This window comes from Loxodonta africana, chromosome 12 (assembly GCF_030014295.1).
Source record: "Loxodonta africana isolate mLoxAfr1 chromosome 12, mLoxAfr1.hap2, whole genome shotgun sequence".
Lineage (NCBI taxonomy): Eukaryota > Metazoa > Chordata > Mammalia > Proboscidea > Elephantidae > Loxodonta > Loxodonta africana.
The window spans coordinates 50360227-50383152 of record NC_087353.1 but is presented as its reverse complement, the minus strand read 5'-3'; the positions used below and the strand labels follow the sequence as shown (position 1 = coordinate 50383152).

At 37.0% G+C, this 22926-nt stretch overlaps 1 protein-coding gene across 12 annotated transcripts in view; it reads left to right on the top strand.

Moving 5' to 3' along the window:
- Positions 1 to 22926, top strand: part of ATOSA (atos homolog A) — a 156367-nt gene that overhangs the window by 22601 nt on the left and 110840 nt on the right. The gene's annotated exons all lie outside the window — the stretch shown is intronic.

Below are 22926 nucleotides of genomic sequence, written 5' to 3'. Positions count from 1 at the left end.
AATTTTTTTAAATAGATTTAAAAATGTACTTGCCTATAACTTATTTGAAGGAAATTCAATAATTTTGTTAAATTGATGAAATACTGATTAAATTTATTGAACTGAAATAAAATAGCTAAGGAGCAGGCAAAAACTGGCATAGACAGTCCTTGGGTTATATAAATCTGGTTAACAATGATCCATGCACAGACATTTGCCAGAAGGTCTCTGCCTCCATCTACCATGCTGAAATTGTTCCTGTTGTTGTTTTCTGAGAATTTTTTTTGTGTGTGTGTGCACGTCTTTAAATTGACTAGAGAACCTCAGGTTCACAAGTACAAGAAGGTAGGATAGAATAATAGGAAAAAGACCTAAAGGATTTAATTTGGATTTGACACCCCTTCTGTCTCTCATAGGTTCTGTGACTTAGATCAAATCTCAAACATGTTTTCTGTAAATATGCCCTTCTGAGAGTGCGCAGGTTCACGCATAGACAAGCAAAGGGCCAGATACTCCTAAAGCACAGCCAGCTTTTTCTTAGTTGGGGCCACTCTGTCTGAAAATGTCCATTCACACATTATTATTTTCAAAGTTCCTTCATGTTAACTTGACTGAAATTATACCAACTAGAGATTCATTTAGATAAATAAATGTAAATTTAATTACAAATTTTGGGGGGAGAATTGAACCGATGACCATACTTTTATATAAAGTTAGCTCAAACTGTTTGTAACAGCATGCTATAATGCAGGAAGACTTGGCGCTTTAGAGTCAAACTTAGATTCAGATTCTAACTACAGCACTTACCAGCCAAATGATATTGAGCAAATACATAGCCTGTTTGATGGTATCTGCTCTAACACCATCAACCTTAAAGATGTGGGGAAGATGAATTGAAAACATGTGGTTCAGCATCTAACATATGCCTGGCACAGGGCAGGGATTAGTAAATGGTTTCCTTTACTTTTCAGGATATACAACTTGGGTCAGCTGCACTGAGGAAATGAGGTGCTCTGTTGTGAGGAGTAGCGCTAATAGGCATAAGAGGTCACCTGACCCTTAATTATGGCACTTTCAACCTTATCTTCTGTGATATACAACCGTTGTTGTTGTCGTGTGCCATTGAGCTGATTCCAACTTGTGGTGACATGATGTTTTACAGCCTAGAACTGCTTCACAAGGTTTTCTTTCTGTAATCGTTACAGAAGCAGATCACCAGGCCTGTTTCCTCCACAATGCCAGTGAGTAGGTTTGAACTGCCAAACTTTTGGTTACCAGCCAAGTGCAAACCACTGTACCACCCAGGGACCTTAATGTATGACTAGAAGAACTCAAACCCAAATTGGACTACAAATATTTAGAATAGGAAGTGGGGTTTGGGCGGGGGGGAGGGTGAGTAGGTACTTTGAAGTACAGGCAAGTATTTCTGAGTGATAATACACCATCATGAGCAGTTTAGAGCAGAGTTAGGACAAAGACATTGGGAGTTGGGGGAGAGGACCACTAGAAGGAGATTGATGGAAAACGTTAGAGTGGTGAGAATGGTACCCAAAATGGCTTTTTCTTCATTTCAGAATATTACCTAAAACTGAGTGCTTGCAGCATGGCCCTTTGCTTCTGTGACCTAGAAATTAGACTCATTACATGATTTCGCAAGCATTGCATTCTTTATTTACTCCACGCCTAACAATTTTTTGGACTTAAAAACCTATTGTTTTGGGGAGCACAACTAATTTGTAGTTGAGGATTAAATTTTTCCAACAGTTTCTACATGTACAATTTAGTGACACTGATGACATTCTTTGGGGTGTGCAATCTTTCTCACCCTCCTTTTCTGAGTTGTTTTTTCCACCATTAACATAAAGCCACTGTCCCCTAAGGTTCCTATCTAATCTTTTGAGTTGCTGTTGTAAATTTGATCCCATATAGATCTTAAAAGAGCATAATGGTCAAGACAGACTTCTTTTTTAACTAGTTAGGCTAAACTATCGTTTGGTTTTAAGATTTCAGGGGATATTTTTGGTTTAAAGTTTAAAAATTATCTCAGGGCAATAGTTTCAGGGGTTATCCAAACTTCATGGCTCCAGGAAGTCTGGAGTCCGTGAGAATTTGAAATTCTGTTCTACCTCTTCCCCCTTTTGATCAGGATTCTTCTGTGAAATATTCGGTCAAAATGTTTAGTAATGGTAGCTGGGCACTATCCAGTTCTTCTGGTCTCATGGCAAAGGAGGCAGTTATTCATGGAGATAATTAGCCACACATTCCATATCCTCCTTCTATTCTTGACACTACTACTTCCTCAGATAAATAGAGTTGTGCCTTGGATGGCTGCTTGCAAGCTTTTAAGACCCCAGGCGCTACAGAATGAACTAGGAGATAGAACAGAAGCACTAAACACGTTAATTGGGATGTCCCATGAAATCATGACACTAAATCTCCAAACTAAGGAACCTGCTTATGTTTGGTTATACATAAGCAGCCTCAGCGGGTACCATTTTTTTCTTTTTGTCATTGTTGTAAATATATCTGTCACGTAACTTTTGCCACTTCAACTTTTTACAGGCATACAACTTATTAACAGCAATTACAGTAATCAGCTGTGCAATCCTACCCTTAATCAATGTGATTTTTCTATCACTAGTAGCCCTCCTTTTCCTCCCTCCCTTCTTCCCTGGTGACTACTAATAAAGGTTGGTCTTTATACATTTTCTTTTTATTGTCTTTTTATATAAGTGAGGTCATATAAAATTTGTCCTTTTGTGATTGGCATATCGCAGTCAGCATAATGTCTTCAAGCTCCATCCATATGGTAGCATGTATCAAGACTTCATTTCTCCTACTGGCTGAGTAGTAGTCTATATTTACCACATTTTGTTTATCCATTCATTTGATGATGGGCATTTAGGTTGTTTCTACCTTTTGCCTATTGTGATTAGTGCTGCAGTAAACGTTGGTGTACAAGTCTGTTTGAGTCTCTGCTTTCAAGTCTTTTGGGTATCCAGGAGTGCAATTGCTGGGTCACTTGGTAGTTCTATTTTTAGTTTTTTGAGGAACCACTGCACCATTTTCTGTAGCAGAAAATGGTGCATTTTCATTGCATTTCCATCAGCAATGGATACGGGTTCCAATTTCCCTACATTCTCGACAACATTTGTTATTTTCTGTTTTTTTTTTTTTTTAATCTTAGCCATCCTAGAGGGAGTGACATGGTATCTCATGGTGGTTTTGGTTTGCACCTCTCTGATGGCTAATGACTTTGAGCATCTTTTCATGTGTTTGGCGGCCATTTCAATGTCCTCTTTGTTGAAGTGTCTATTCAAGTCCTTTTCACGTTTTATGATTGGGTTTTATGATTGGGTCTTTTGTTGTTTAAGTTTTATATACACTTTTGTTATTAGATTCTTGTTGGACATATGATTTGTAAAGACATTCTCCCAGTTGGTAGCTTGTCTTTCACTTTTTTGGTGAAGTCTTTGGATGAACAAAAGTTTTTCATTTTTACTAGGTCCCATTTATTTATTTTGTCTTTTGCCATTGTGTTTTGTTACTATGTTATTTTTTTTTTAGATAATCCATTGTTGAAGGCTAGGCCTGACAGCCTTGTCTCTGCTTGTTCTTCTAAGAATTAACTATTACGGTTTTGGTTTGCACATTTAGGTCCTTAATCCATTTGAATTTGTTTCTGTGTATGGTGTGAGGCATAGATCCTGTTTCATTTTTCTGCATGTGGAAATCAAACTTCTCCAACACGATTTATTGAAGACACTGTTTTTTCCCCTGTCAAATGGACTTAGCACTCTTATCAAAAATCACTTGGCCATAGATGTGTGGGTTTATTTATGGACTCTCAATTCTATTTATTTGGTCTATGTGTTGTTACCAGGCTGTTTTCTATACTGTAGTTGTATGTTTTAAAATCAGGAAGTGTGAGTCCTCCTACTTTGTTTTTCTCTTTCAGCATTGTTTTAGCTGTTCGAGGTCTCTTGCCAGTCTATATAAAGTTGAGCACTGCTTTTCTGTTTCTGTAAAGAAGGCTGTTGGAATTTTGATCAAGATTGCGTTGAATCTGTAGATCACTTTGGGTAGTGTGGACATCAGAACAATATTAAATCTTCCGATCCATGAGCATGGAACGTCTTTCTATTTAAGTCTTCTTTAATATCTTTCAGCAGTGTTTTATAGTTTTCATTATATAAGTCTTCCACGTCCTGGTTAGATTTATTCCTACATATTTAATTCTGTTAGATACTATTGTAAATGGAATTGTTTCTATAATTTCCCTTTCAGGTTTCTCACGGCTGGTGCATAGAAACCCAGCTGATTTTTGTTTGTTGACCTTGTACCCTGAAACTTTGCTGAATTCCTCTATTAGCTCTAGAAGCTTTCCTGTGGACTCTTTTAGAATTTTCTATACATAGGATCGTATCATCAGTAAATAGAGATAACTTCACTTCTTCTTTTCCAATCTGGGTACCTTTTATTTCTTGTCTTATTGCTCTGGCTAGGACTTCTAATTCAGTATTGAATAGAAGTTGTGAGAGTGGACACCCTTGTCTTGTTCCTGATTTCAAGGGGAAAGCTCTGTCTTTCTCCATTAAGTATAATGTTGGCTGCTGGCTTTTCATATATACCCTGAATCATATTGAGGAATTTCCCTTCTATTCCAATCTTCTTTAGGGTTTTCATCAAGAAGGGGTGTTTGGATTTTATCAAATGCTTTTTCTATACCCAAAGAGAGGATCATGTGGTTCTTTTTCTTTGTTCTGTTGATGTGGTATATTACATTGATTGATTTTCTAGTGTTGAACCACCCCTGTATTCCTGGGATAAATCCCACTTGGCCATGGTATATGTCTCTTTTAACATACTGTTGAATTTTGTTCACTAGTATTTTGTTGAGGATTTTTGTATATATAAGATATATTGGCCTGTAGTTTTCCTTGTATCTTTGTCTGGTTTTGGTATCAAGAGTTATGTTTGTTTCATAGGATGAATTAGGGAATGTTCCCTCCTTCTCTATCTTTTGGAAGAGTTTAAACAGTATTGGTATAAATTCTTCTCTAAATGTTCGGTAGACTTCCCCAGTGAAGCATCTGGTCCAGGGCTTTTTTTTTTGTTTGGATGTTTTTGATCACTGATTCTATCTCTTTACTTGTTACAGATTTGTTGAGACTTTCCATTTCCTCTTGAATCATTTTGGTCAGGTTGTGTGCATCTAAGAATTTGTCCATTTCATCTGGCTTATCCAGTTTGTGGCCATATAGTTGTTCTTTATATTCTCTCATAATTCCCTTTATTTCTGTTAGGTCAGTTGTAATGTCTCCTCTTTCATTTTTTATTTTGGTTATTCATATCTTTTTTTTTTTTTTTGTCAGCCTAGCTAAAGGCTTATCAATTTATTGATCTTTTCAAAGAACCAACTTCTGGTTTTAAGATTTTTTCTTCAATTTTATTTATTTCTGCTCTGATCTTCGTCATTTCCTCTCTTCTCGTAGGTTTAGGTTTAGTTTGCTCTTTTTTCAGTTCCTAGAGTTGTTGAATTAGGCTATTAATTTGAGATCTTTTCTTTATATAGGCTTTTATTGCTATAAGTTTCCTTCTGAGTACTGTCTTTGCTGCATCCCATATGTTTTAGTATGTAGTGCTTTCATTTTCATTTGACTTTAAAAATTTGTGATTTCTCTTTTGAATTCTTCCTTGACCTATTGATTGTTTAATAGTGTGTTGTTTAATTTCTATATGTTTGTATATTTTCAAGGTTTTATTCTGTTATTCATTTCTAGCTTCACTCCTTTGTTGTCAGAAAAAATACTTTGTATGATTTCAGTCTTTTTAAATTTATCAAGACTTGTGGCTTAAGATGTGGTCTATCCTGGAGAATAATCCGTGTGTACCATATATTGTGTTATTTTTGGGTGGAGTGTTCTATATATGTGTGTTAAGTCTAATTGGCTTATAGCATCATTCAGGTCCTCTGTTTCCTTGTTGATCTTCTTTCTAGATGTTGTCCAGTATTGAAAGTGATGTATTGAAGTCTCCGATTATTATTGTAGTACTATTTCTCCCTTCAGTTCTATCAGAGTTTACTTTATACATTTAGGTGCCCTGATGCTCGGTGCATATATATTTATGATTGCTAAATCTTCTTGATTAATCGACCCTTTTATCACTATATAATGTCCATCTTTATCACTTCTGACAGATTTTGTCTTAAATTCTACTTTGTTTGATATTGAGATTGGCACCCCAGCTCTCTTGGTTATTATTTGCATGGAATATTTTTTTCCTATCATTTGACTTTCAACATGTGTCCTTGGGATTAAGGTGTGTCTCGTAAACAGCATATAGTTGAATCACATTTTTTTAAATCCATTCTGCCACTCTCTGCCTTTTGATTGGAGCATTTAGTCCATTTACATTCACTGTAATTACTGCTAAGAAGGACTTACTTCTGCCATTTTGTTATTTGTTTTTTTGTGCCTTAAGCTTTCTTTGTCCTTTAGTATTGCTTGCTTTTGTGTTTTCTTGGTTTGTTGTAGTCGGCCGTTTTGGTTTCCTTCCCATTTCGGTTTGTGTACATTTTTTATGTATTTTCTTTGTGGTTATCATGAATATTACATTTTAAAAGCTTGTATTTATAACAGTCTAGTGTAAGTTGGTACCAACTTCAGTAACAAAGTAGAAATTCTATGTATCATTCCTCTCCTCCCCCTTTTGTTGTTATCACTAATTACATCTTTGTAATTCTTGTGCCCTGTAACGTAATTTATCCTTGCCTTTTATATATTTGTTATTAAAAACCACGAAGGACAAAACTTTTAAAATTGCCATGCATGAATACCTTACTATCCCTTCTAAATTTTCATGCGTTTCCCTTTATTAAAAAACCCATTGCCATCAAGTTGATTCCAACTCATAGCCACCCTATAGGACAGAGTAGAACTGCCCCATAGAGTTTCCAAGGAGAACCTGGTGGATTTGAACTGCCTTCCTTTTGATTATCAGCCATGGCACTTAACCACTACGCTACCAGAGTTTCCAACAATCAGCTGCATTGAGTCCACTCCAACTCATAGCAACCTTATGGGACAGAGTAGAACTGCCCCATAGGGTTTTCAAGAAGCTGCTAGGGAATTCAGACTTCTGACCTTTTGGTTAGCAGTCAAGCTGTTAACCACTGCTCCACTAGGGCCCCCTTGCCTTTATTAGGGACCTTTTTTTTTTTTTTTAATGTATAGCTTTGAATTACTTTTTAGTGTCTTTTCTCTTCCATCTACAAACCTCACATTAGTAATTTTTGTAGGGCCAGTCTGGTGGATATGAACTTGCCCAGCTTCTGTTTGTCTGGAAATGTTTTAATTTCACTGTCACTCTTGGAGGATAGTTTTGCTCATTATAGTATTCTTGTTTGACTTTCTTTTTTTTTCTTTCAGCACTTTAAATATATCATTCTATCGCCTTCTGGTCTCCCATGTTTCTGAGGAAAAATTGGCACTTAACCTTATTGGGGATAGTTTGTATTAGTTTCTCGTTCAACAATTTATACACAAATTGTTTTATGACATCGGTTACAATCCCTGCAATGTGTCAACCCTCTCCTCTTCTCCACCCAAGTCTTCTCATTTCTGTTCGTCTCTTTTTCGTGTTCCTTTTCTGCCTTCTCATCATTGCTTTTGTACAGGTGTTGCCCACTTGGCCTCATTTACATGATTGAGCTAAGATGCATGGTCCTCATGTGTGTTAAATTATTTGCTTTATAACAGCAACAACAAAAAAACAAACCCCTTACCTTCAATTCCAACTCATAGTGACCCTATAGGACACGGTGGAATTTGCCCATAGAGTTTCCAAGGAGCAACTCGTGGATTCGAACTGCTTACCTTTTGGTTACAGCTGAGCTTTTAACCACTGTGCAACCAGGGCTCCTTGGAAATCTTATGGGGCAGTTCTACTCTGTCCTGTAGGGTTGCTATGAGTTGAAATTGACTTGACAGCAATGGGTTTCTTTTATAGACCTGTGTAGTCTTTGGCTGAAGGGTGAACTTCGGAGTTACTTCAGTTCTTAGTTAAAAGGGTATCCAGGGGCCATAGTCTTGGGTTTCTCCAGTCTCTGTCAGACCAGTAAGTCTGGTCTTTTTTTTTTTTTTTGTGAACTTGCATTTTGTTCTACATTTTTCTACCTCTCTGTCCGGAACCCTCTGTTGTGATCCCTGAGTGGTCAGTGGTGGTAGCCGGGCACCACCTATTTCATTTGTGTCTTTGGTTTTCTCCATTCTCCTTTGCTCCAGATCAGATGAGACGAGTAGATGTATCTTAGGTGGCTGCTCAAGCACTTTTAAGACCCCAGACACTACTCACCAAAGTCGGATGTAGAACCTTTTCTTTATGAACTATATTATGCCAATTGACCTAGATGTCCTCCAAGACCATGGTTCCCAGCTACTAACTTGGTCCCTCAGTGTGTTTGGATGTGTCTATGAAGTTTCCATGACTTTGCCTTGGTCACGTTGTGCTCATTCCCCCTGTAATGTGTACTTCTTACCCTTCACCAAACTTACCACTTACCTACTGTCTAGTTAGTGATTTCCCCTCCCCAACACTCCCCTCCCTCATAGCCATCAAACATTGTTTCCTTCTGTGTGTAAACCTTTTCTTGAGTTTTTATAATAGTGGTCTCATACAGTATTTTTCACTCAGCATAATGCCCTCCAGATTCACCCATGTTGTGAGATGTTTCACCAATTCATCGTTTTTCTTTATTATTGCAAAGTAGCCTATTGTGCGTAAGTACTGTAATTTGTTTATCCATTCATCTGTTGATGGGCACTTACGTTGTTTCCATCTTTTTGCTATTGTGAATAATGCTGCAATGAACGTGGGTGTGCATATGTCTGTTCGTGTGATGGCTCTTATTTCTCTAGGATATATTTGTAGGAGTGGAATTGCTAGATTATATGGCATTTCTATTTCTAGCTTTTTTTTTTTTTTTAAGGAAATGCCATATCATTTTCCATAGTGGTTGTACCATTTTGCATTCCCACCAGCAGTGCATAAGAGTTCCAATCTCCCCACAACCTCTCCATTTGTTATTTTCTGTTGTTTTTTTTTTTTTAGTGCCAATAATGTTGAGGCGGGATAGTATCTCATTGTGGTTTTGATTTGTGTTTCTCTAATGGCTAATGATCGCGAGTATTTCCTCATGTGTCTGTTAGCTGCCTGAGTGTCTTCTTTGATGAAGTGTCTGTTCATATCCTTTGCCCATTTTTTAATTGGATTGTCCTTTTATTGTTATGGTGTTATAGTATCTTACAGATTTTAGAGATTTGATGCTTGTCGGATATGCCATAGCTAAAAAGTTTTCCCAGTCTGTAGGTTCTGTTTTTACTCTTTTGGTGAAGTCTTTTAATGAATGTAAGTGTTTAATTTTTAGGAGATCCAAGTTATCTAGTTTATCTTCTGGTGCTTCTGTATTGTTAGTTATGGTTCATATCCTATTTATGCGATATTTTAGGGCCCATAGCATTGTTCCTATTTTTTCTTCCATGATCTTTATAATTTGGGTTTTATATTTAGATCTTTGACCCATTTTGAATTAGTTTTTGTGTATGGTGTGAGATATGGGTCTTGTTTCATTTTTTTTACAGGTAGATATCCAGTTTGCCAGCACCATTTGTTAAACAGACTCTTTTTCCCACTTAATGGACTTTGGGCCTTTGTCAAAGATCAATTGACCATAGGTGGATGGATTTATGTCTGAGTTCTCAGTATTGTTCCATTGGTCAATGTGTCTGTTATTGTACCAGTACCAGGCTGTTTTGACTACCGTGGCTGTATAGTAGGTTTCTAAGATCAGGTAGTGTGAGGCCTCTAACTTTGTTCTTCTTCTTCAGTAATGCTTTCTTTATCCTGGGCCTCTTTCCTTTCCATATAAAGTTAATGATTAGTTCTTGCATCTTGTTAAAAAAAATGCTGTTTGTATTTGGATTGGGCTTGCATTACATCTGTAGATTGCTTTGGGTAGAACTGATATTTTGACAATGTTTAGTCTCGCTATCAGTAAGTATGGTATGTGTTTCCATTTATGTAGGTCTCATTTGGTTTCTTATAGTCTTCTTTGTATAGGTCTTTTATGTCCCTGGTTACATTTATTCCTAAGTTTTTTATTTTATTAGGTGATATTATAAATTATATTGTTTTCCCTTATTTCCTTTTTGTAGTTTTCTTTGTTAGTGTATAGGAGTCCAACTGATTTTTGTATTTTCATCATGTATCCTGCTACTCTACTGAATCTTTCTATTAGTTCCAGCAGTTTTCTTGTGGAATCTTAAGAGTTCTGTTTTATTTCTTCTTTACCAATTTGAATGCCTTTTATTTCTTTTTCTTGCCTATTTCTCTAGTGAGGACTTATAGCACAATGTTAAATAGGAATGATGATAAAGGACACCCTTGTCTGGTTCCCATTCCCAGGGGGAATACTTACAACCTCTGTCTGTTGAGAATGATGTTAGCTGTTGGTTTTGTTATCCAAAACCAAACCCAGTGCCATCAAGTCGATTCCGACTCATAGCGACCCTATAGGACAGAGTAGAACTGCCCCATAGAGTTTCCGAGGAGTGCCTGGCAGATTCAAACTGCCGACCCTTTGGTTAGCAGCTGTAGCACTTAACCACTATGCCACCAGGGTTTTGTTATAGATGCCTTTTTTTATATCGAGGAATTTTCCTTCTATTCCCACTTTACTGAGTTTTTGTCAGGAATGGGTGTTGGACTTTATCAAATGGCTTTTCTACATCAATTGAGATGATCATATGATTCTTTTTTTCTGTCCTATTTATGTGGTGGATTAAGTTGATTTTCATAATATTGAATCATCCTTGCAAACCTGGTATGAATCCTATTTGGTCATGGTGTGTTATTTTTTTGATACAATGCTGAATTCTATTGGTTTGAATTTGTTGAGAATTTTTTTTGTCTGTATTCATGAGAGATATTGGTCTGTAATTTTTCTCTTTTTGTGGTGTCTTTACCTGGCTTTGGTATCAGGGTTGTTATGCTGGCTTCATAGAGTGAATTTGGGAGCCATCCCTTCATTTTCTATGCTCTGAAATAGTTTGAGTAGGATTGGTGTGAGCTCTTCTCTGAATGTTTGGTAAAATTCTCCAGTGAAGCCCTCCAGGCCAGGGCTTTTTTGGGGGGGAGGTGGGGGAGGGGTTAATTACTTTTTCAATCTCTTCTCTTATTAAGGATCTGTTCAGATTTTCTACCTCAGTTTGTGTTAGTTTAGTAAGTAGTATGTTTCTAGAAATTTACCATTTCCTCTAGGTTTTCAAATTTGTTGGGGTATGGCTTTTCATAAAAAAAAAGATTTTTTTTTTTAGTACTCTGTAAATCCTTTTTTTTTTTTTTCTTCAGTCAGGTCTGTTGTAATGCCTCCCGTCTTGTTTCTTATTTGGGTTACTTGCTTCCTCTCCTGTTTTGTTTGTCATTTTGGCCAGCGGCTTGTCAATTTTGTTGATCTTTTCAAAGAACCAACTTTTGTTCTTGTTGATTCTTTCTATTGTGTTTCTAGTCTCTATTTCATTTATTTCTGCTCTAATCTTTATTATTTCCTTCCTTCTGGTGGCTGTGGGCTTTTTTGCTGTTGTGTTTCTCTTTGTCCAAGTTGTGTGGCTAACCTAGTGGTTTTCAATTTTTTAGATCTCTAAATTGCATTATGATCTAAACCAAAAACCAAACCCATTGATTCCAACTAATAGCAACCCTTTAGGACAGAGTAGAACTGCCCCTTAGAGTTTCCAAGGAGGGCCCAGTGGATTTGAACCACCTACCTTTTGGTTATCAGCTGAGTCCTTAACCATTGTACCACCAAGACCCAGCGTTATGACCTGGTGCTATAAAATTTATCTGAAGCTCATCTCTTCTGGTTAATCCTTTTTTCTTCTGTACTTTCCCTTTGCCACCATTCTTTATTTGTAATATATTGAGAGACTAGTGTTAACTTTTATGAAAAGGTACACAATACTGATAACACTGTATCTTTTGTCCTATGATACCTTATTGTGAGTAGTATGCTGTACTGCTTTTTAAGTAGCTGTGTGTTTATAACAGGTAGAGGGGAGAAAAGCAGAGGATGAAGTTGGAGGTTTCTCCTGCTGTCATTCTAGACAATTGCCAGCCTAATGGTATTAGGGGCAGTTGTACCCTCCAATCATGGGAGCTGTAGCAGTGAAGCAGATCCCCATGATATAGATAAGCTTTCCTACCTGTATTAAGGAGAGAAGTCTTCCACTTTACAGCAAGAAAAAAAGTTTTGTTTTTGACCATAGCAGGGGTTTGCTCATTGTTCTGTGGTAGAAAGTGCATTAAACAAGAATTTCTAGATTTCTAGTCTTAAGTCTGCCACTGGTTATGTGAATAATCTCCAGCCTCTTTGATCATGAGTTGCCTCATCTGATGGAGATTAGATGATTTCGGAGGTTCTTTCTAGGTGTAGGATTCTGTCACTCATAACTCTTTTTTATGTATTGTTGCTCTGGGCCTGCTTACACTGTTCAGAAGTTGAAGTAAGGAATATACCTATGCTTTTGAGGAAGTATATTCAAATCTTAATAATTCTTCTATTGATTGATTGCTAGTCCTAGAGACATTTTTCTGTACTTTAGCATATAACAGCCCTGGCCTGTGCTCTTCTTGCAGCTTATGTTGCAAAGTTCGGGTGTGTACAAGGGACTGTGAACGGCTAACAATGAAGAAAAAGAAATCCTCACATTACGTAGTGGTACAGATTAAATTCCCTTATGAAGAGCTAAGGATGTGGAAATGCTTTTTATATTTTCAAATTACTTTCAAAATTATTCTGTTCCTAGAAATCAGGGCTGGAAAGGTTCTAAGAAAGTCTGAGTCTCTTTTATTTTACAGTTGAGAAAACATAAGGCCCAGAGAAAGGAAGCAACTTGTCCAGCTATTAAATTCAAATTTCCTGCTGGTCGATTGGCTCTTTTCTATACTGTTTTATTTCTAGCAAGAGCACAGTTGCCTCTAGGATCTAGCACCAGAAATGAAATAATGTTCATCCAGCTTTCTCTCGGGAATTGGAAATTAAAAAACAAAGGCTGGGTGATTATATTTTAATATTGTTGTCAAAGTAATATATAGGTAGTTTTAGAAGAAAGCCAAATGGTAATAAATAGACTGAAGTGAAAAAGAGCATATCCTCAGATAAATAACAGACTCTATTTTGTCCATGACACTACGCTACTAAAAAGAGGGAAACAAATTAGAAATTAGAGATAGTGTCTAAAATTTAAAAATCAAGAATTGCCAGTGTGTGCTTATTATTTTAGAAATATGGAGAGAAATACTTAACGTTTCAGTCTTTAGTTTCTTCATCTGAATAATGGAACGAGTAATTAAAAAAAAAAAAAAAGTTGCTGTCAAGTTGAGCTGATTCTGACTCATGGTGACCCTCGTGTGTGTCAGAGTAGAACTTTGCTCCATAGGGTTTTCAAGGCTGTGACCTTTTGAAAGCAGATCACCAGACCTTTCTTCTGAGGCGCCTCTTGGTAGGTTTAAATCACCAACTTTTTGGTTAGTAGTTGAGAACAAACCATTTGTGCCACCCAGGAAGTGGGTAATGGTACCTACTTAAAGGGCTGTTGTAATGATTAAACGAAGTAATCCATGTAAAGTGCTCAGAATGGTATTTGATTATAAATAAATATTCAGTAAATGTTACTATTATTATTAATATAGTAACATCTCTTCAACAAGTAAGATAAGTACACATTCTAAGTGGTCTGAAGGAATTCACCCCAAGGGCTAAGAGCTGGGCAGAGCCCTCTTTGGTTAGGACAGTTAGGTAAGGCTTTTGAGAGTTTGCTGAGCATGAGAAGGAGCCAGCTGGGTGAGGCATGAGGGGAAGAACATCCCAGGCTGAGAGAGTGATAGTACAGAGGTCTTGAATTTAGGAAGATCTTGGCATACTCAGGGAACTAAAATAAGATCAGGACACATATCACAGTTTTTGTTTCCTTAATTGTCTTGTTTTAGACTCTCCTTCACTAGAATATTTGTTCCCCAAGGGCAGGGACTGTGCCTGGCTTCCTCTACGTCTACATCTGTTGTATCCCTCACACTGTCATGGTGCTTGGCACAGAGTTGGCGTTTATTAGATGTTCATAAAACATAAGTTCCTCAGTTAAGGAAATTTCCTAAACATTTCCAAACACTTCATGGGACTGAGTTACTGGGTTTGAAGGCTCAGGACCACAGTGTTGGGGGACATCTAGGTGAATTGGCATAACATAGCTCGTAAAGGTAACATTCTGCATTCTAAGTTGGTGAGTAGCATCTGGGGCCTTAAAAGCTTGCATGTAGCCATCTGAGATACAACCATGGGCCTCTTCCCATCTGGAGCAGAGGAGAGTGAAGGAAAGCAAAGAAAGACCCAAGGAAAAAATTAGTCCATAGGACTAATGGCCCACGAGAGCCACAGCCTCTTGTAGCTTGAGACCAGAAGAACTAGATGGTGCCTGGCTACCACTACTGAGCTTCTTACCAGGGACACAATAGAAGGTCCCAGTTAGAATGGGAGAAAAATGTAGAACAAAACTCAGATTCCTAAAAAAGGCCAGACTTACTGGAGCAAAAGAAACTAGAGGACTCCCCGAGACTATTGCCCTAAGATATCCTTTGAACTTCAGACAGGAGCCATTTCCAGTAGTCACCTTCCATTCAAGTAAGACAAAAAAAAAAAAATTTTTTTAAAGACATTGGCTAATAAAAAACAGCATCACTCGTGAATACTGTGCTCCCTTAAATTGATTAATTAAAAAAAAATGTCCATTGCTTTCTTAATCCTTGCCAGTGCCTTTGGGTGAGGACTTGATCTTTCTTTCCCTTGCCATCAGACAAGGGTAAGCTGAGATGCAGTAAGTTGCACATGGTAACTTAAAACAAAACAAAAACAGCTAACACAGATGTAAAAGTTTTTCAAATAGTCTGTAAGTTTTAAAATAAGAAGTTTTATGTTTGGATTCAGGAATGAGTTTCATGGAATAAAAAACTTGTATTTAAAAAAATTAAAGTATTCGGATTAACTATTTTATATCTCTATTTAACTGTACCATTAGGTTCAAACTTTTTGGTGGAATGGGATGGGTTAAAGGCTACGTGGTGCGTCCTGGTTTATGTCTGTTGTTTCTGTGTCCCATCTTATTTCATAACTGTCATGTTACCTTTCACTCTAAACGTGTCACTTGCTGTTCAAACTTTGAATTGTATAGTCACCCTAATAGCCGTTTCGTTGTCTTCTTAGTGCACTCAAATGTTGTCTTCCATGAACTGGAATTTCATTCTGTTTAAATATAGATTGAGACAGATAATTTGTTCCAGCTGTGTTCTATAGATTATTGCATCTAGTATAACTTATGTTGATATTTGTACTAAATCAAGAGATTGACAACATGGAATGCTTGCTTTGATTTAGTATAAACACTTGGACTTTGTTTCAGAAATGTTTGATTTCTAAAATGTTTCTTCTCCCAAAATGCACATATTTTGACAGAAAGTTTTTTTTTTACAAAGTGACCTGAATTCTTCTGAACAGTGTCTTCTCTAATATGTATTTAATTAGTGATTACAAAATTATATTGGTTAAGTATGAGTTAACATTTTTAGAACTAGATATAGTAAAATTTTAGAAATTTGTGTTCCTTTCTCTTCTCTGAAACAAATATTCATTGAGCACCCGCTACATGCCCGGCACATATGCGCTGGAAGTAAAATGATAACATGGCCTCTGCCCTCATGTGACTTGTAGTCGAATGTGGTCTTTTCTTGCCTTTTCTCTGGAGTCCACAGACAAGTTAGGAATGGAGGTTGTTACCCTGTGCTGTTTTGGAAGAGTGGAAGCTGACCCAGAGAGAAGGTATCCAATGGCCTGCACAGACTACCAGAACCCCTACAGTTCCGCTAACACTTTCTATTTGTGGTGTTCTGTTTATGAGGCCTTACTGATTTCACCCCTCTAGATGATGCAGCTAAAGCCTTGCGGGTTGTAAAAGGTTAGAAACTATTGAGATGTTCAAATGTTAAGTTCTTCCCACTTGTTTGCTGGGTGAAATAATTGCATAAACAAATTACGTTGAAAATGGAGAGCTTTGATAGAAAGGTTGACAGTAGCATTTATGTGAGCGGAAAAAATCTTCTCTCTACACAGAAACGTTTGTTCAGAACTTACAGAATTTGTACTTTCAGTGATCCTCAGGGATCTCTAAATATCTGTGTCTTTAATAATGTAGAATCACTTTTAGTCCAGGAGGGTCTGTAGATCCGAGCTGTGGCAGCCTATGACGTATACGTGAATTTTGACTGTAAATCTCTAGCAACAACTCTCTTTCTTAAACTCTATTTGGTAAAATAAAACCTAAAATCAACCTTTAATACGTACTTAGAAATGTGATATTGGTTCAATGTGATATGGTAGACCCTAATAACCTAATTGGATATTGGTGGGGGCAATCTGTGGAGGATGGTGGTAATTGAGAGACAGTATTACATGAATCAGTGGCCTTAACATTTTTTTTCACTGTAATCCACAGTCATTTGATGTTGCTGCCCTGTAGCAACACCCTGCCCTCACCCTAAAAAAAAAAAAAAAAAAAAGTCATTACTCAGTCTTGCTACATGCAGTGGTGGCTGATGTGTAACTTCTTTGTGCTTCAGTTTCCTCGTGTGAGAAAATTGAAATAATAATGGTATCTATCTCATAGGTTTGTTGTGAATAATAAGTGGTATAGCCTGAGTATGGTGGTCATGCTAAGCTCTTAGTAAGCACACAGTAAATGGTTATTTTGATTGCTGTCTCAAAAGTTGGTTAGTTTAGGAAGTTGGTAGGGTACCGTTGATAATGATGGAAAATTTCATTCAGAGGAAAATCAGTTCAGTTTTAGGCATTAGAGTTTGAGTTGTTATAGGTAGCCAGAAGAGTTCCGTCATTTGGAAACAGGCCTATATGAAATAGCCTGAAATTAGCCAAATTTAAAAATGCAAGCATTAAAAGTTTGGGGACTTAATGATTGAGCCCTTTCAAAGCTACACAAACTTGATTCAATTATACGTAAATGTTTCATTCTACCAAAATTCTAACATTCACCAAAACTTAAGATGAAGAATCTGTCATTTTTATGACTCCTACCATAATTAATAGAAGTAGTGATAGCTACCAGTGATAGGTAGTTATGTGGAAAAAACACAAGACTTGGAATTAAACCTGCCCTGGTGGTGCAGTGGTTAAATGTTAGTCCGCTAACCAAAAGATCGGCAGTTCGAATCCACCCGAAACCCTATGGGGCAGCTCTACTCTGTCCTAAAGGGTTGCTATGAGTCAGAATAGACTTGACGGCAACAGGTTTGGTGTTTTTGGTTTTTAGGGTCTCATAACTAGGTCACCCCCGGCTCTCTTAATCTCTATGCTTCGGTTTCTTCATCTAGAAAATATTCTTGTTTCACAAAGTTATGATTGTCAAAGGAGAAAAGTAAATGCAGGATATGTAATCTCCCTGGAAATACTTTTAGTAAAACACCAAAAAAAAGAAAAGAAAAAGAAAGCCCAAACCCATTTCTATCCAGACAATTTCAACTCATAGCAATCCTCGTAGCAACCCTATCAGACAAAGTAGAACTGCCCCATAGGGTTTCCAGGGAGCACCTGGTGGATTCAAACTGCTGACCTTTTGGTTAGCAGCCATAGCCCTTAACCACTACGTCAGCAAGGTTTCCAGTAAAACACCGTTCTGTCAGAATAAAAACAATTCATAATTGGTTTTAGATTTAGACTGAAGCGAACATAGCATTCTTTGTAATATAGCAGCAGCAGGAGATTGGCAACATTCAGAACGTTTTTAAAGAAGTGTGGTTATGGGTAAATAAGAATCCATGTGCATCTTGGTACACATTTTATGTAATAATGGTGATAATTTATAAAGGCTAAATATTGTAGAATATTTAAAATCAATTCTTGTAGCTGATCCTGATACTTAAGTCCGACTAGCATGTGTACAAGATATTATTAGGCAAAGTGTTTGTCCAGTAGTTTAGATTATAAATAACCCTTGTTCTAGCTCATTTTAAACAATGTAGTATGAATGATGCCAAAAAACAAGCTAGAACATTTTCTTCTGTCCAAGATCTTAGGTTTTGTAAACAAGGGTCTGGTCCTGGAACCAATCTGGGTCATCATAACTCAAAATCTTTGGAAAGCTGAGAACCTCAATTAAGTCTTTTAGGTACTTTTAGTATTAAGAATCTATTTTAACCCTTAAAAAATGCACAGTATTTTTGGATTACAATTATCCCAGTACAGACCTAATAGTGTAATATTGTTTTTTGAATAAAAACTCTGTTTTAATGAGAAAAAATGTAAATATCTGTTTTGCACAACTGTTGCCAATGTTAAATTTTGCCTGTCTAGTCTTCCTTGAGAACTAGTTAAGTCATATTAAGCTGTTAAATATGTTATTAAATGTGACATTATTTAAGAAATTTTTCAGAGTATCAGTGCCATAGAAGTTGTCAAGATTTGAATTTTCTTTGGTAGTCAAGATTTAGATTTCATCCCCATTGTTATTAATCTGGATACTACTTATGTATTGTCCTTAATTTGTTCGGGACGGGGGGGAGGGGGAGTGTTTTGTCACTTTCATCCTTTATTAACATTCTTTAGAACTGATGTCTGCAAAGGAAAAGAAAAAAATTGTTTGAGAGCCAAGTACTGGGCTAAGTGGTTTATAGCCCTGAAAGAAATTATTATTACCATTTACAGATAAAGAAATAGGCTCAGATAGGTTAAATAATTTGGTAACACAGCTTGTAAGTGGAAAGAACTTGAACCCCTAGACTACTTGGCTCTTCTCTATTATGTTGTGCTACTTTAAAGGATCTTTGCAGTTGTGAGGTTGGGTTTTGTGCAAACACGTTTATACTGCCCCACCTGAACTTTTCCCACTGTAGCCCAGAAGACCACCAAGGATGCTGATATTTTGTTTGTGCAGCATGTTACTATTTTCAAAATTGTTTTATCTTACCCTATTTTATCTTTACAACAGACCAACAATCCAGGCAAAAAAGAATGATTCCTGACTTAGAAACAGGGAATTTGAGATAAGTGACCAAGGGGGAATTTGAGATCAGTGATCAAGGTCACAAAGCTGATTGCAAGTTGAGTTTGTACCAGAACTCAGACCTGTGGTTTCTGGTTCAACATCCTTTTCTACTTTCTTTCACTTCTCTGGATTAGGTAGGTGATCTATGATAATGAAGTAGTGAAGTTTTATAGATTGAACCTTTTGTCGTTGTCCGCATGATCACACTATAGCTGTACCCTGGTTCCCTGTTTAGTAATCAAGTCCTGGTTTCCTGTGTTACAACCATTACATTAATTTTAGTTTTGAGTTGTAATGGGGCCGTAGTGCTGGTTATTGAATGAGTTATGAATGGAAAATGCTAGCTTGAGATTTCTGTATTAACTTTATTCTTGGGTGATGCCATATTTACTTTATGCAAATTTAAGAAAGGAATTGTTAAGGGAAGGGTAGTACTGGTTAAAAGCACACATATTTGATTCAGAAAGACTTAAATTTGAATCCTGGGTCTACATACTTGGCTCTGTGGGATTTTGAGCATGTAACAAGCTACTTTTCTAATTTGTGGGAATAATGGTTAACTGAGGATTAGAGGAAACGGATATGTAAAGAAATTAGCACCATGCTGGGCCCATGGGCCTATATAAACAAAACCCATTGCTGTCGAGTCGATTCTGAGTCAGAGCGACCCTATAGGACAGGGCAGAACTGCCCCATAGAGTTTCCAAGGAGCGCCTGGTGGCTTTGAACTGCTGACCTTTTGGTTAGCAGCCATAGCACTTAACTACTGCACCGCCAGGGTTTCCTGGGCCTGTATAAGTAGAAGCTGTTTAATAATTGCCTTTAAAGAGTTCTTCTTTTCTGATAGAAATACTTCTTTTTGTTTAGAAAATGTCAAAGATAGTATGACTTGCTGCAAAGTATCTTACTATGAGGTAAATCTCAATTATTTCTGTTAATCAAGGGCATAGAACTTAAAAAGTTTATATTTAGAATTTTTCCATTTTCTATTTGATGTGTAGTTTTAAAAAAACTCCTATAGAAGATCCTCCCAATTTATTATTTTTTTTATTGTGCTTTAATTGAAAGTTTATAAATCGTCAGTCTCTAATACAAAACCTTATGTACACCTTGCTATGTACTCCTAATTGCTCTCCCCCTAATGAGACAGCACATTCCTTCTCTCCACCCTGTGTTTCCGTGTCCATTCAGCCAGCTCTGTCCTCTTTGGCCTTTACATCTACCCTCCAGACCGGAGCTGCACACATAGTCTCATGTGTCTACTTGATCGAAGAAGCCCACTCGTCACCAGTATTATTTTCTGTCTTATTGTCCAGTCCAATCTGTCTGAAGAGTTGGCTTTGGGGGTGGTTCCTGTCTTGGGCTAACAGGAGGTCTGGGGACCATGACCTCTGGGGTTCCTCTAGTCTCAGTCAGACCATTAAGTCTGGTCTTTTTAAGAGAATTTGGGGTCTGCATCCCACTGCTCTCCTGCTCCTTCAGGGATTCTCTCTTGTGCTCCCTGTCATGGCAGTCATTGGTTGTAGCTGGGTACCATCTAATTCTTCTGGCCTCAGGCTGATGTAGTTTTTTATTTTTGTGGTCCATTCTGACCCTTGGGCTCATACTTACCTTGTGTCTTTGGTGTTCTTCATTCTTCTTTGCTCCATGTGGGTTGAGACCAATTGTTGCATCTTAGGTGGCCACTTGCTGGCATTTTTATTTCTTTACATTAGAATAATATAAGTAATTTATATTTCTTAACTGGTCCATTTGGAGAGTACACTTATGACCATGCTAGGTAGCAGGGGGAAAGGGGTTTGTCGTGGTTGGGGGTGGAGAGTTGGGAACTGAATGTAGAATTTCATGTTATTCGGATTTTTAGGTTGTAGACCTTTGAGATATACAAGGTAATTTTATGCCGTTATTTTATAACATACCCACTATAGTTTTGTGTACCAAAATGAACAAACTAGTGAAAAGTAAGCGGTCTTCAGAAATACATAAAGTACCATTCTGAGAATTACTGGAAAACTATGGCACAGAGGAGGCATTTCACTAAATCCAACATATCTCTAGTTGAGTTTTATTTTTTAAGGTGATGTGTCTCTAGGAGTGCATTTTGTCATTTATAATTATATGCTTCTGACTAAATAAATATGATATCTTTTTCTATATGTTTTTTCTATGATGTTAATCAAGAGTCTTAGGTTATAGATATGAAATCATTAGTTTTTAATTTAAAAGTTTAAGGATTATAACTGAAAGGAATTTTTCCAAAAACATTTTAAAGATTATGTGTTAGCCTTCCTTTTTTTAAAAGGTAAAAGAAAAAGTTAATCTTGAATTATAAATTTATTAATTAAAAACTTTAAAAATTTGATTTTCTTTGACTTTTTATATGACTTGAGTAAATAAACTTTTAAGCTAATTGCCTTATTTGAACGATGAAGATAATGATACTTGTTCTGTGGGATAGTTCTACTGTGTCCTATAGGGTTGCTATGAGTTGGAATTGACTCCATAGCAATGGGTTTGGTTCTGTGTACCTCACATGATTGTGAAGTCAAATAGCGTATGGAATATAAATCAAGCATGGCTTCAGGTACTTTGCATCTGGTATAAGTTATTCAGCACATTTTTTAAAAAATATTTTGTTGTGTTTTAGGTGAAAGTTTACACAGCAAATTAGGTTTCCCCTTTAACAGTTTTTATACAAATTGTTCTGTGCCATTGGTTACAATTTTCACAATGTGTCAGCACCTCATTATTTCCATCCTGTTTTTTCTGTTTCCGTTAATCTAGCTTCCCTTTCACTACTTGCCATCTCATCTTTGCTTTTGGGTAAATGTTGACTGGTCTCATATAGTTGTTTAAGGAAGCACATTATTCACGGGAGATATTGTTTGTTTTATAAGCCAATCCGTTATTTGGCTGAATGAACACATTTTTGAAGGGCCTAGGATGCTGTTAACCAAAAGTTCAGCAGTTTAAACCCACTAGTTGCTCCATGGGAGAAGGATATGCAGTCTGCTTCCGTAACAATTTACGGCCTTGGAAACCCTATGGGGGAAGTTCTGCTCTCTCCTAAAAGGTTACTATGAGTGAGAATCAACTCAATGGCAATGAATTTGGTTTTGGTAGAATGTTCTAGGCATAGTGCTGGGTGCTAGGGTTAAAGCAATTAACTCAACAGACATGGCACCTCCTTTTATGGCACTTAACGATGTGGCAGAGGAGACTGTCATTAAACCAGCCATTTTGCAAATAACATTTTATGGATTAAGTACTAAAAAAAACCATACTGGGGGCTTGAGACTGGTCTTGGATCAGGGAAAACTACCCAAGGGGAAGAGAAACTTAAGCTGAGAGTTATCGAAGGAAGAAAGAGTGGGAAAGTACTCCAAGCAGAAGAGGAAGAGCTTTTGCAAAGGCCATGAGGTTGAAGAAGTTTGAGGGTCCTCAGTAACCTAAATGCCAGTCTGGCCTGTAATCCTGGCAATAGCTCTGTGACTTAACTCCATTTTACAGTTGAGGAAACTTCAGTTCAGAACAGTTAAGTAATTTCTACATGTCTCACCATTATTAAATGGCAGATTCACGTTTTGAACTGAGGTCAGCCTGACTCCAAAATCCTCGCTGTCTTTACTATGCCATTCTTTTCCTGAGTCACCTACCTGAGGCTTATTGTATTATAAAACATATCTCCATTCTTGTCATTTCTTAGAGGGCCTAGCAGCTCTCTCTCTGGCTAATTATAGAGGCAATGATCAGATTCTTTACATACTCTAAGGTAATAATGAGA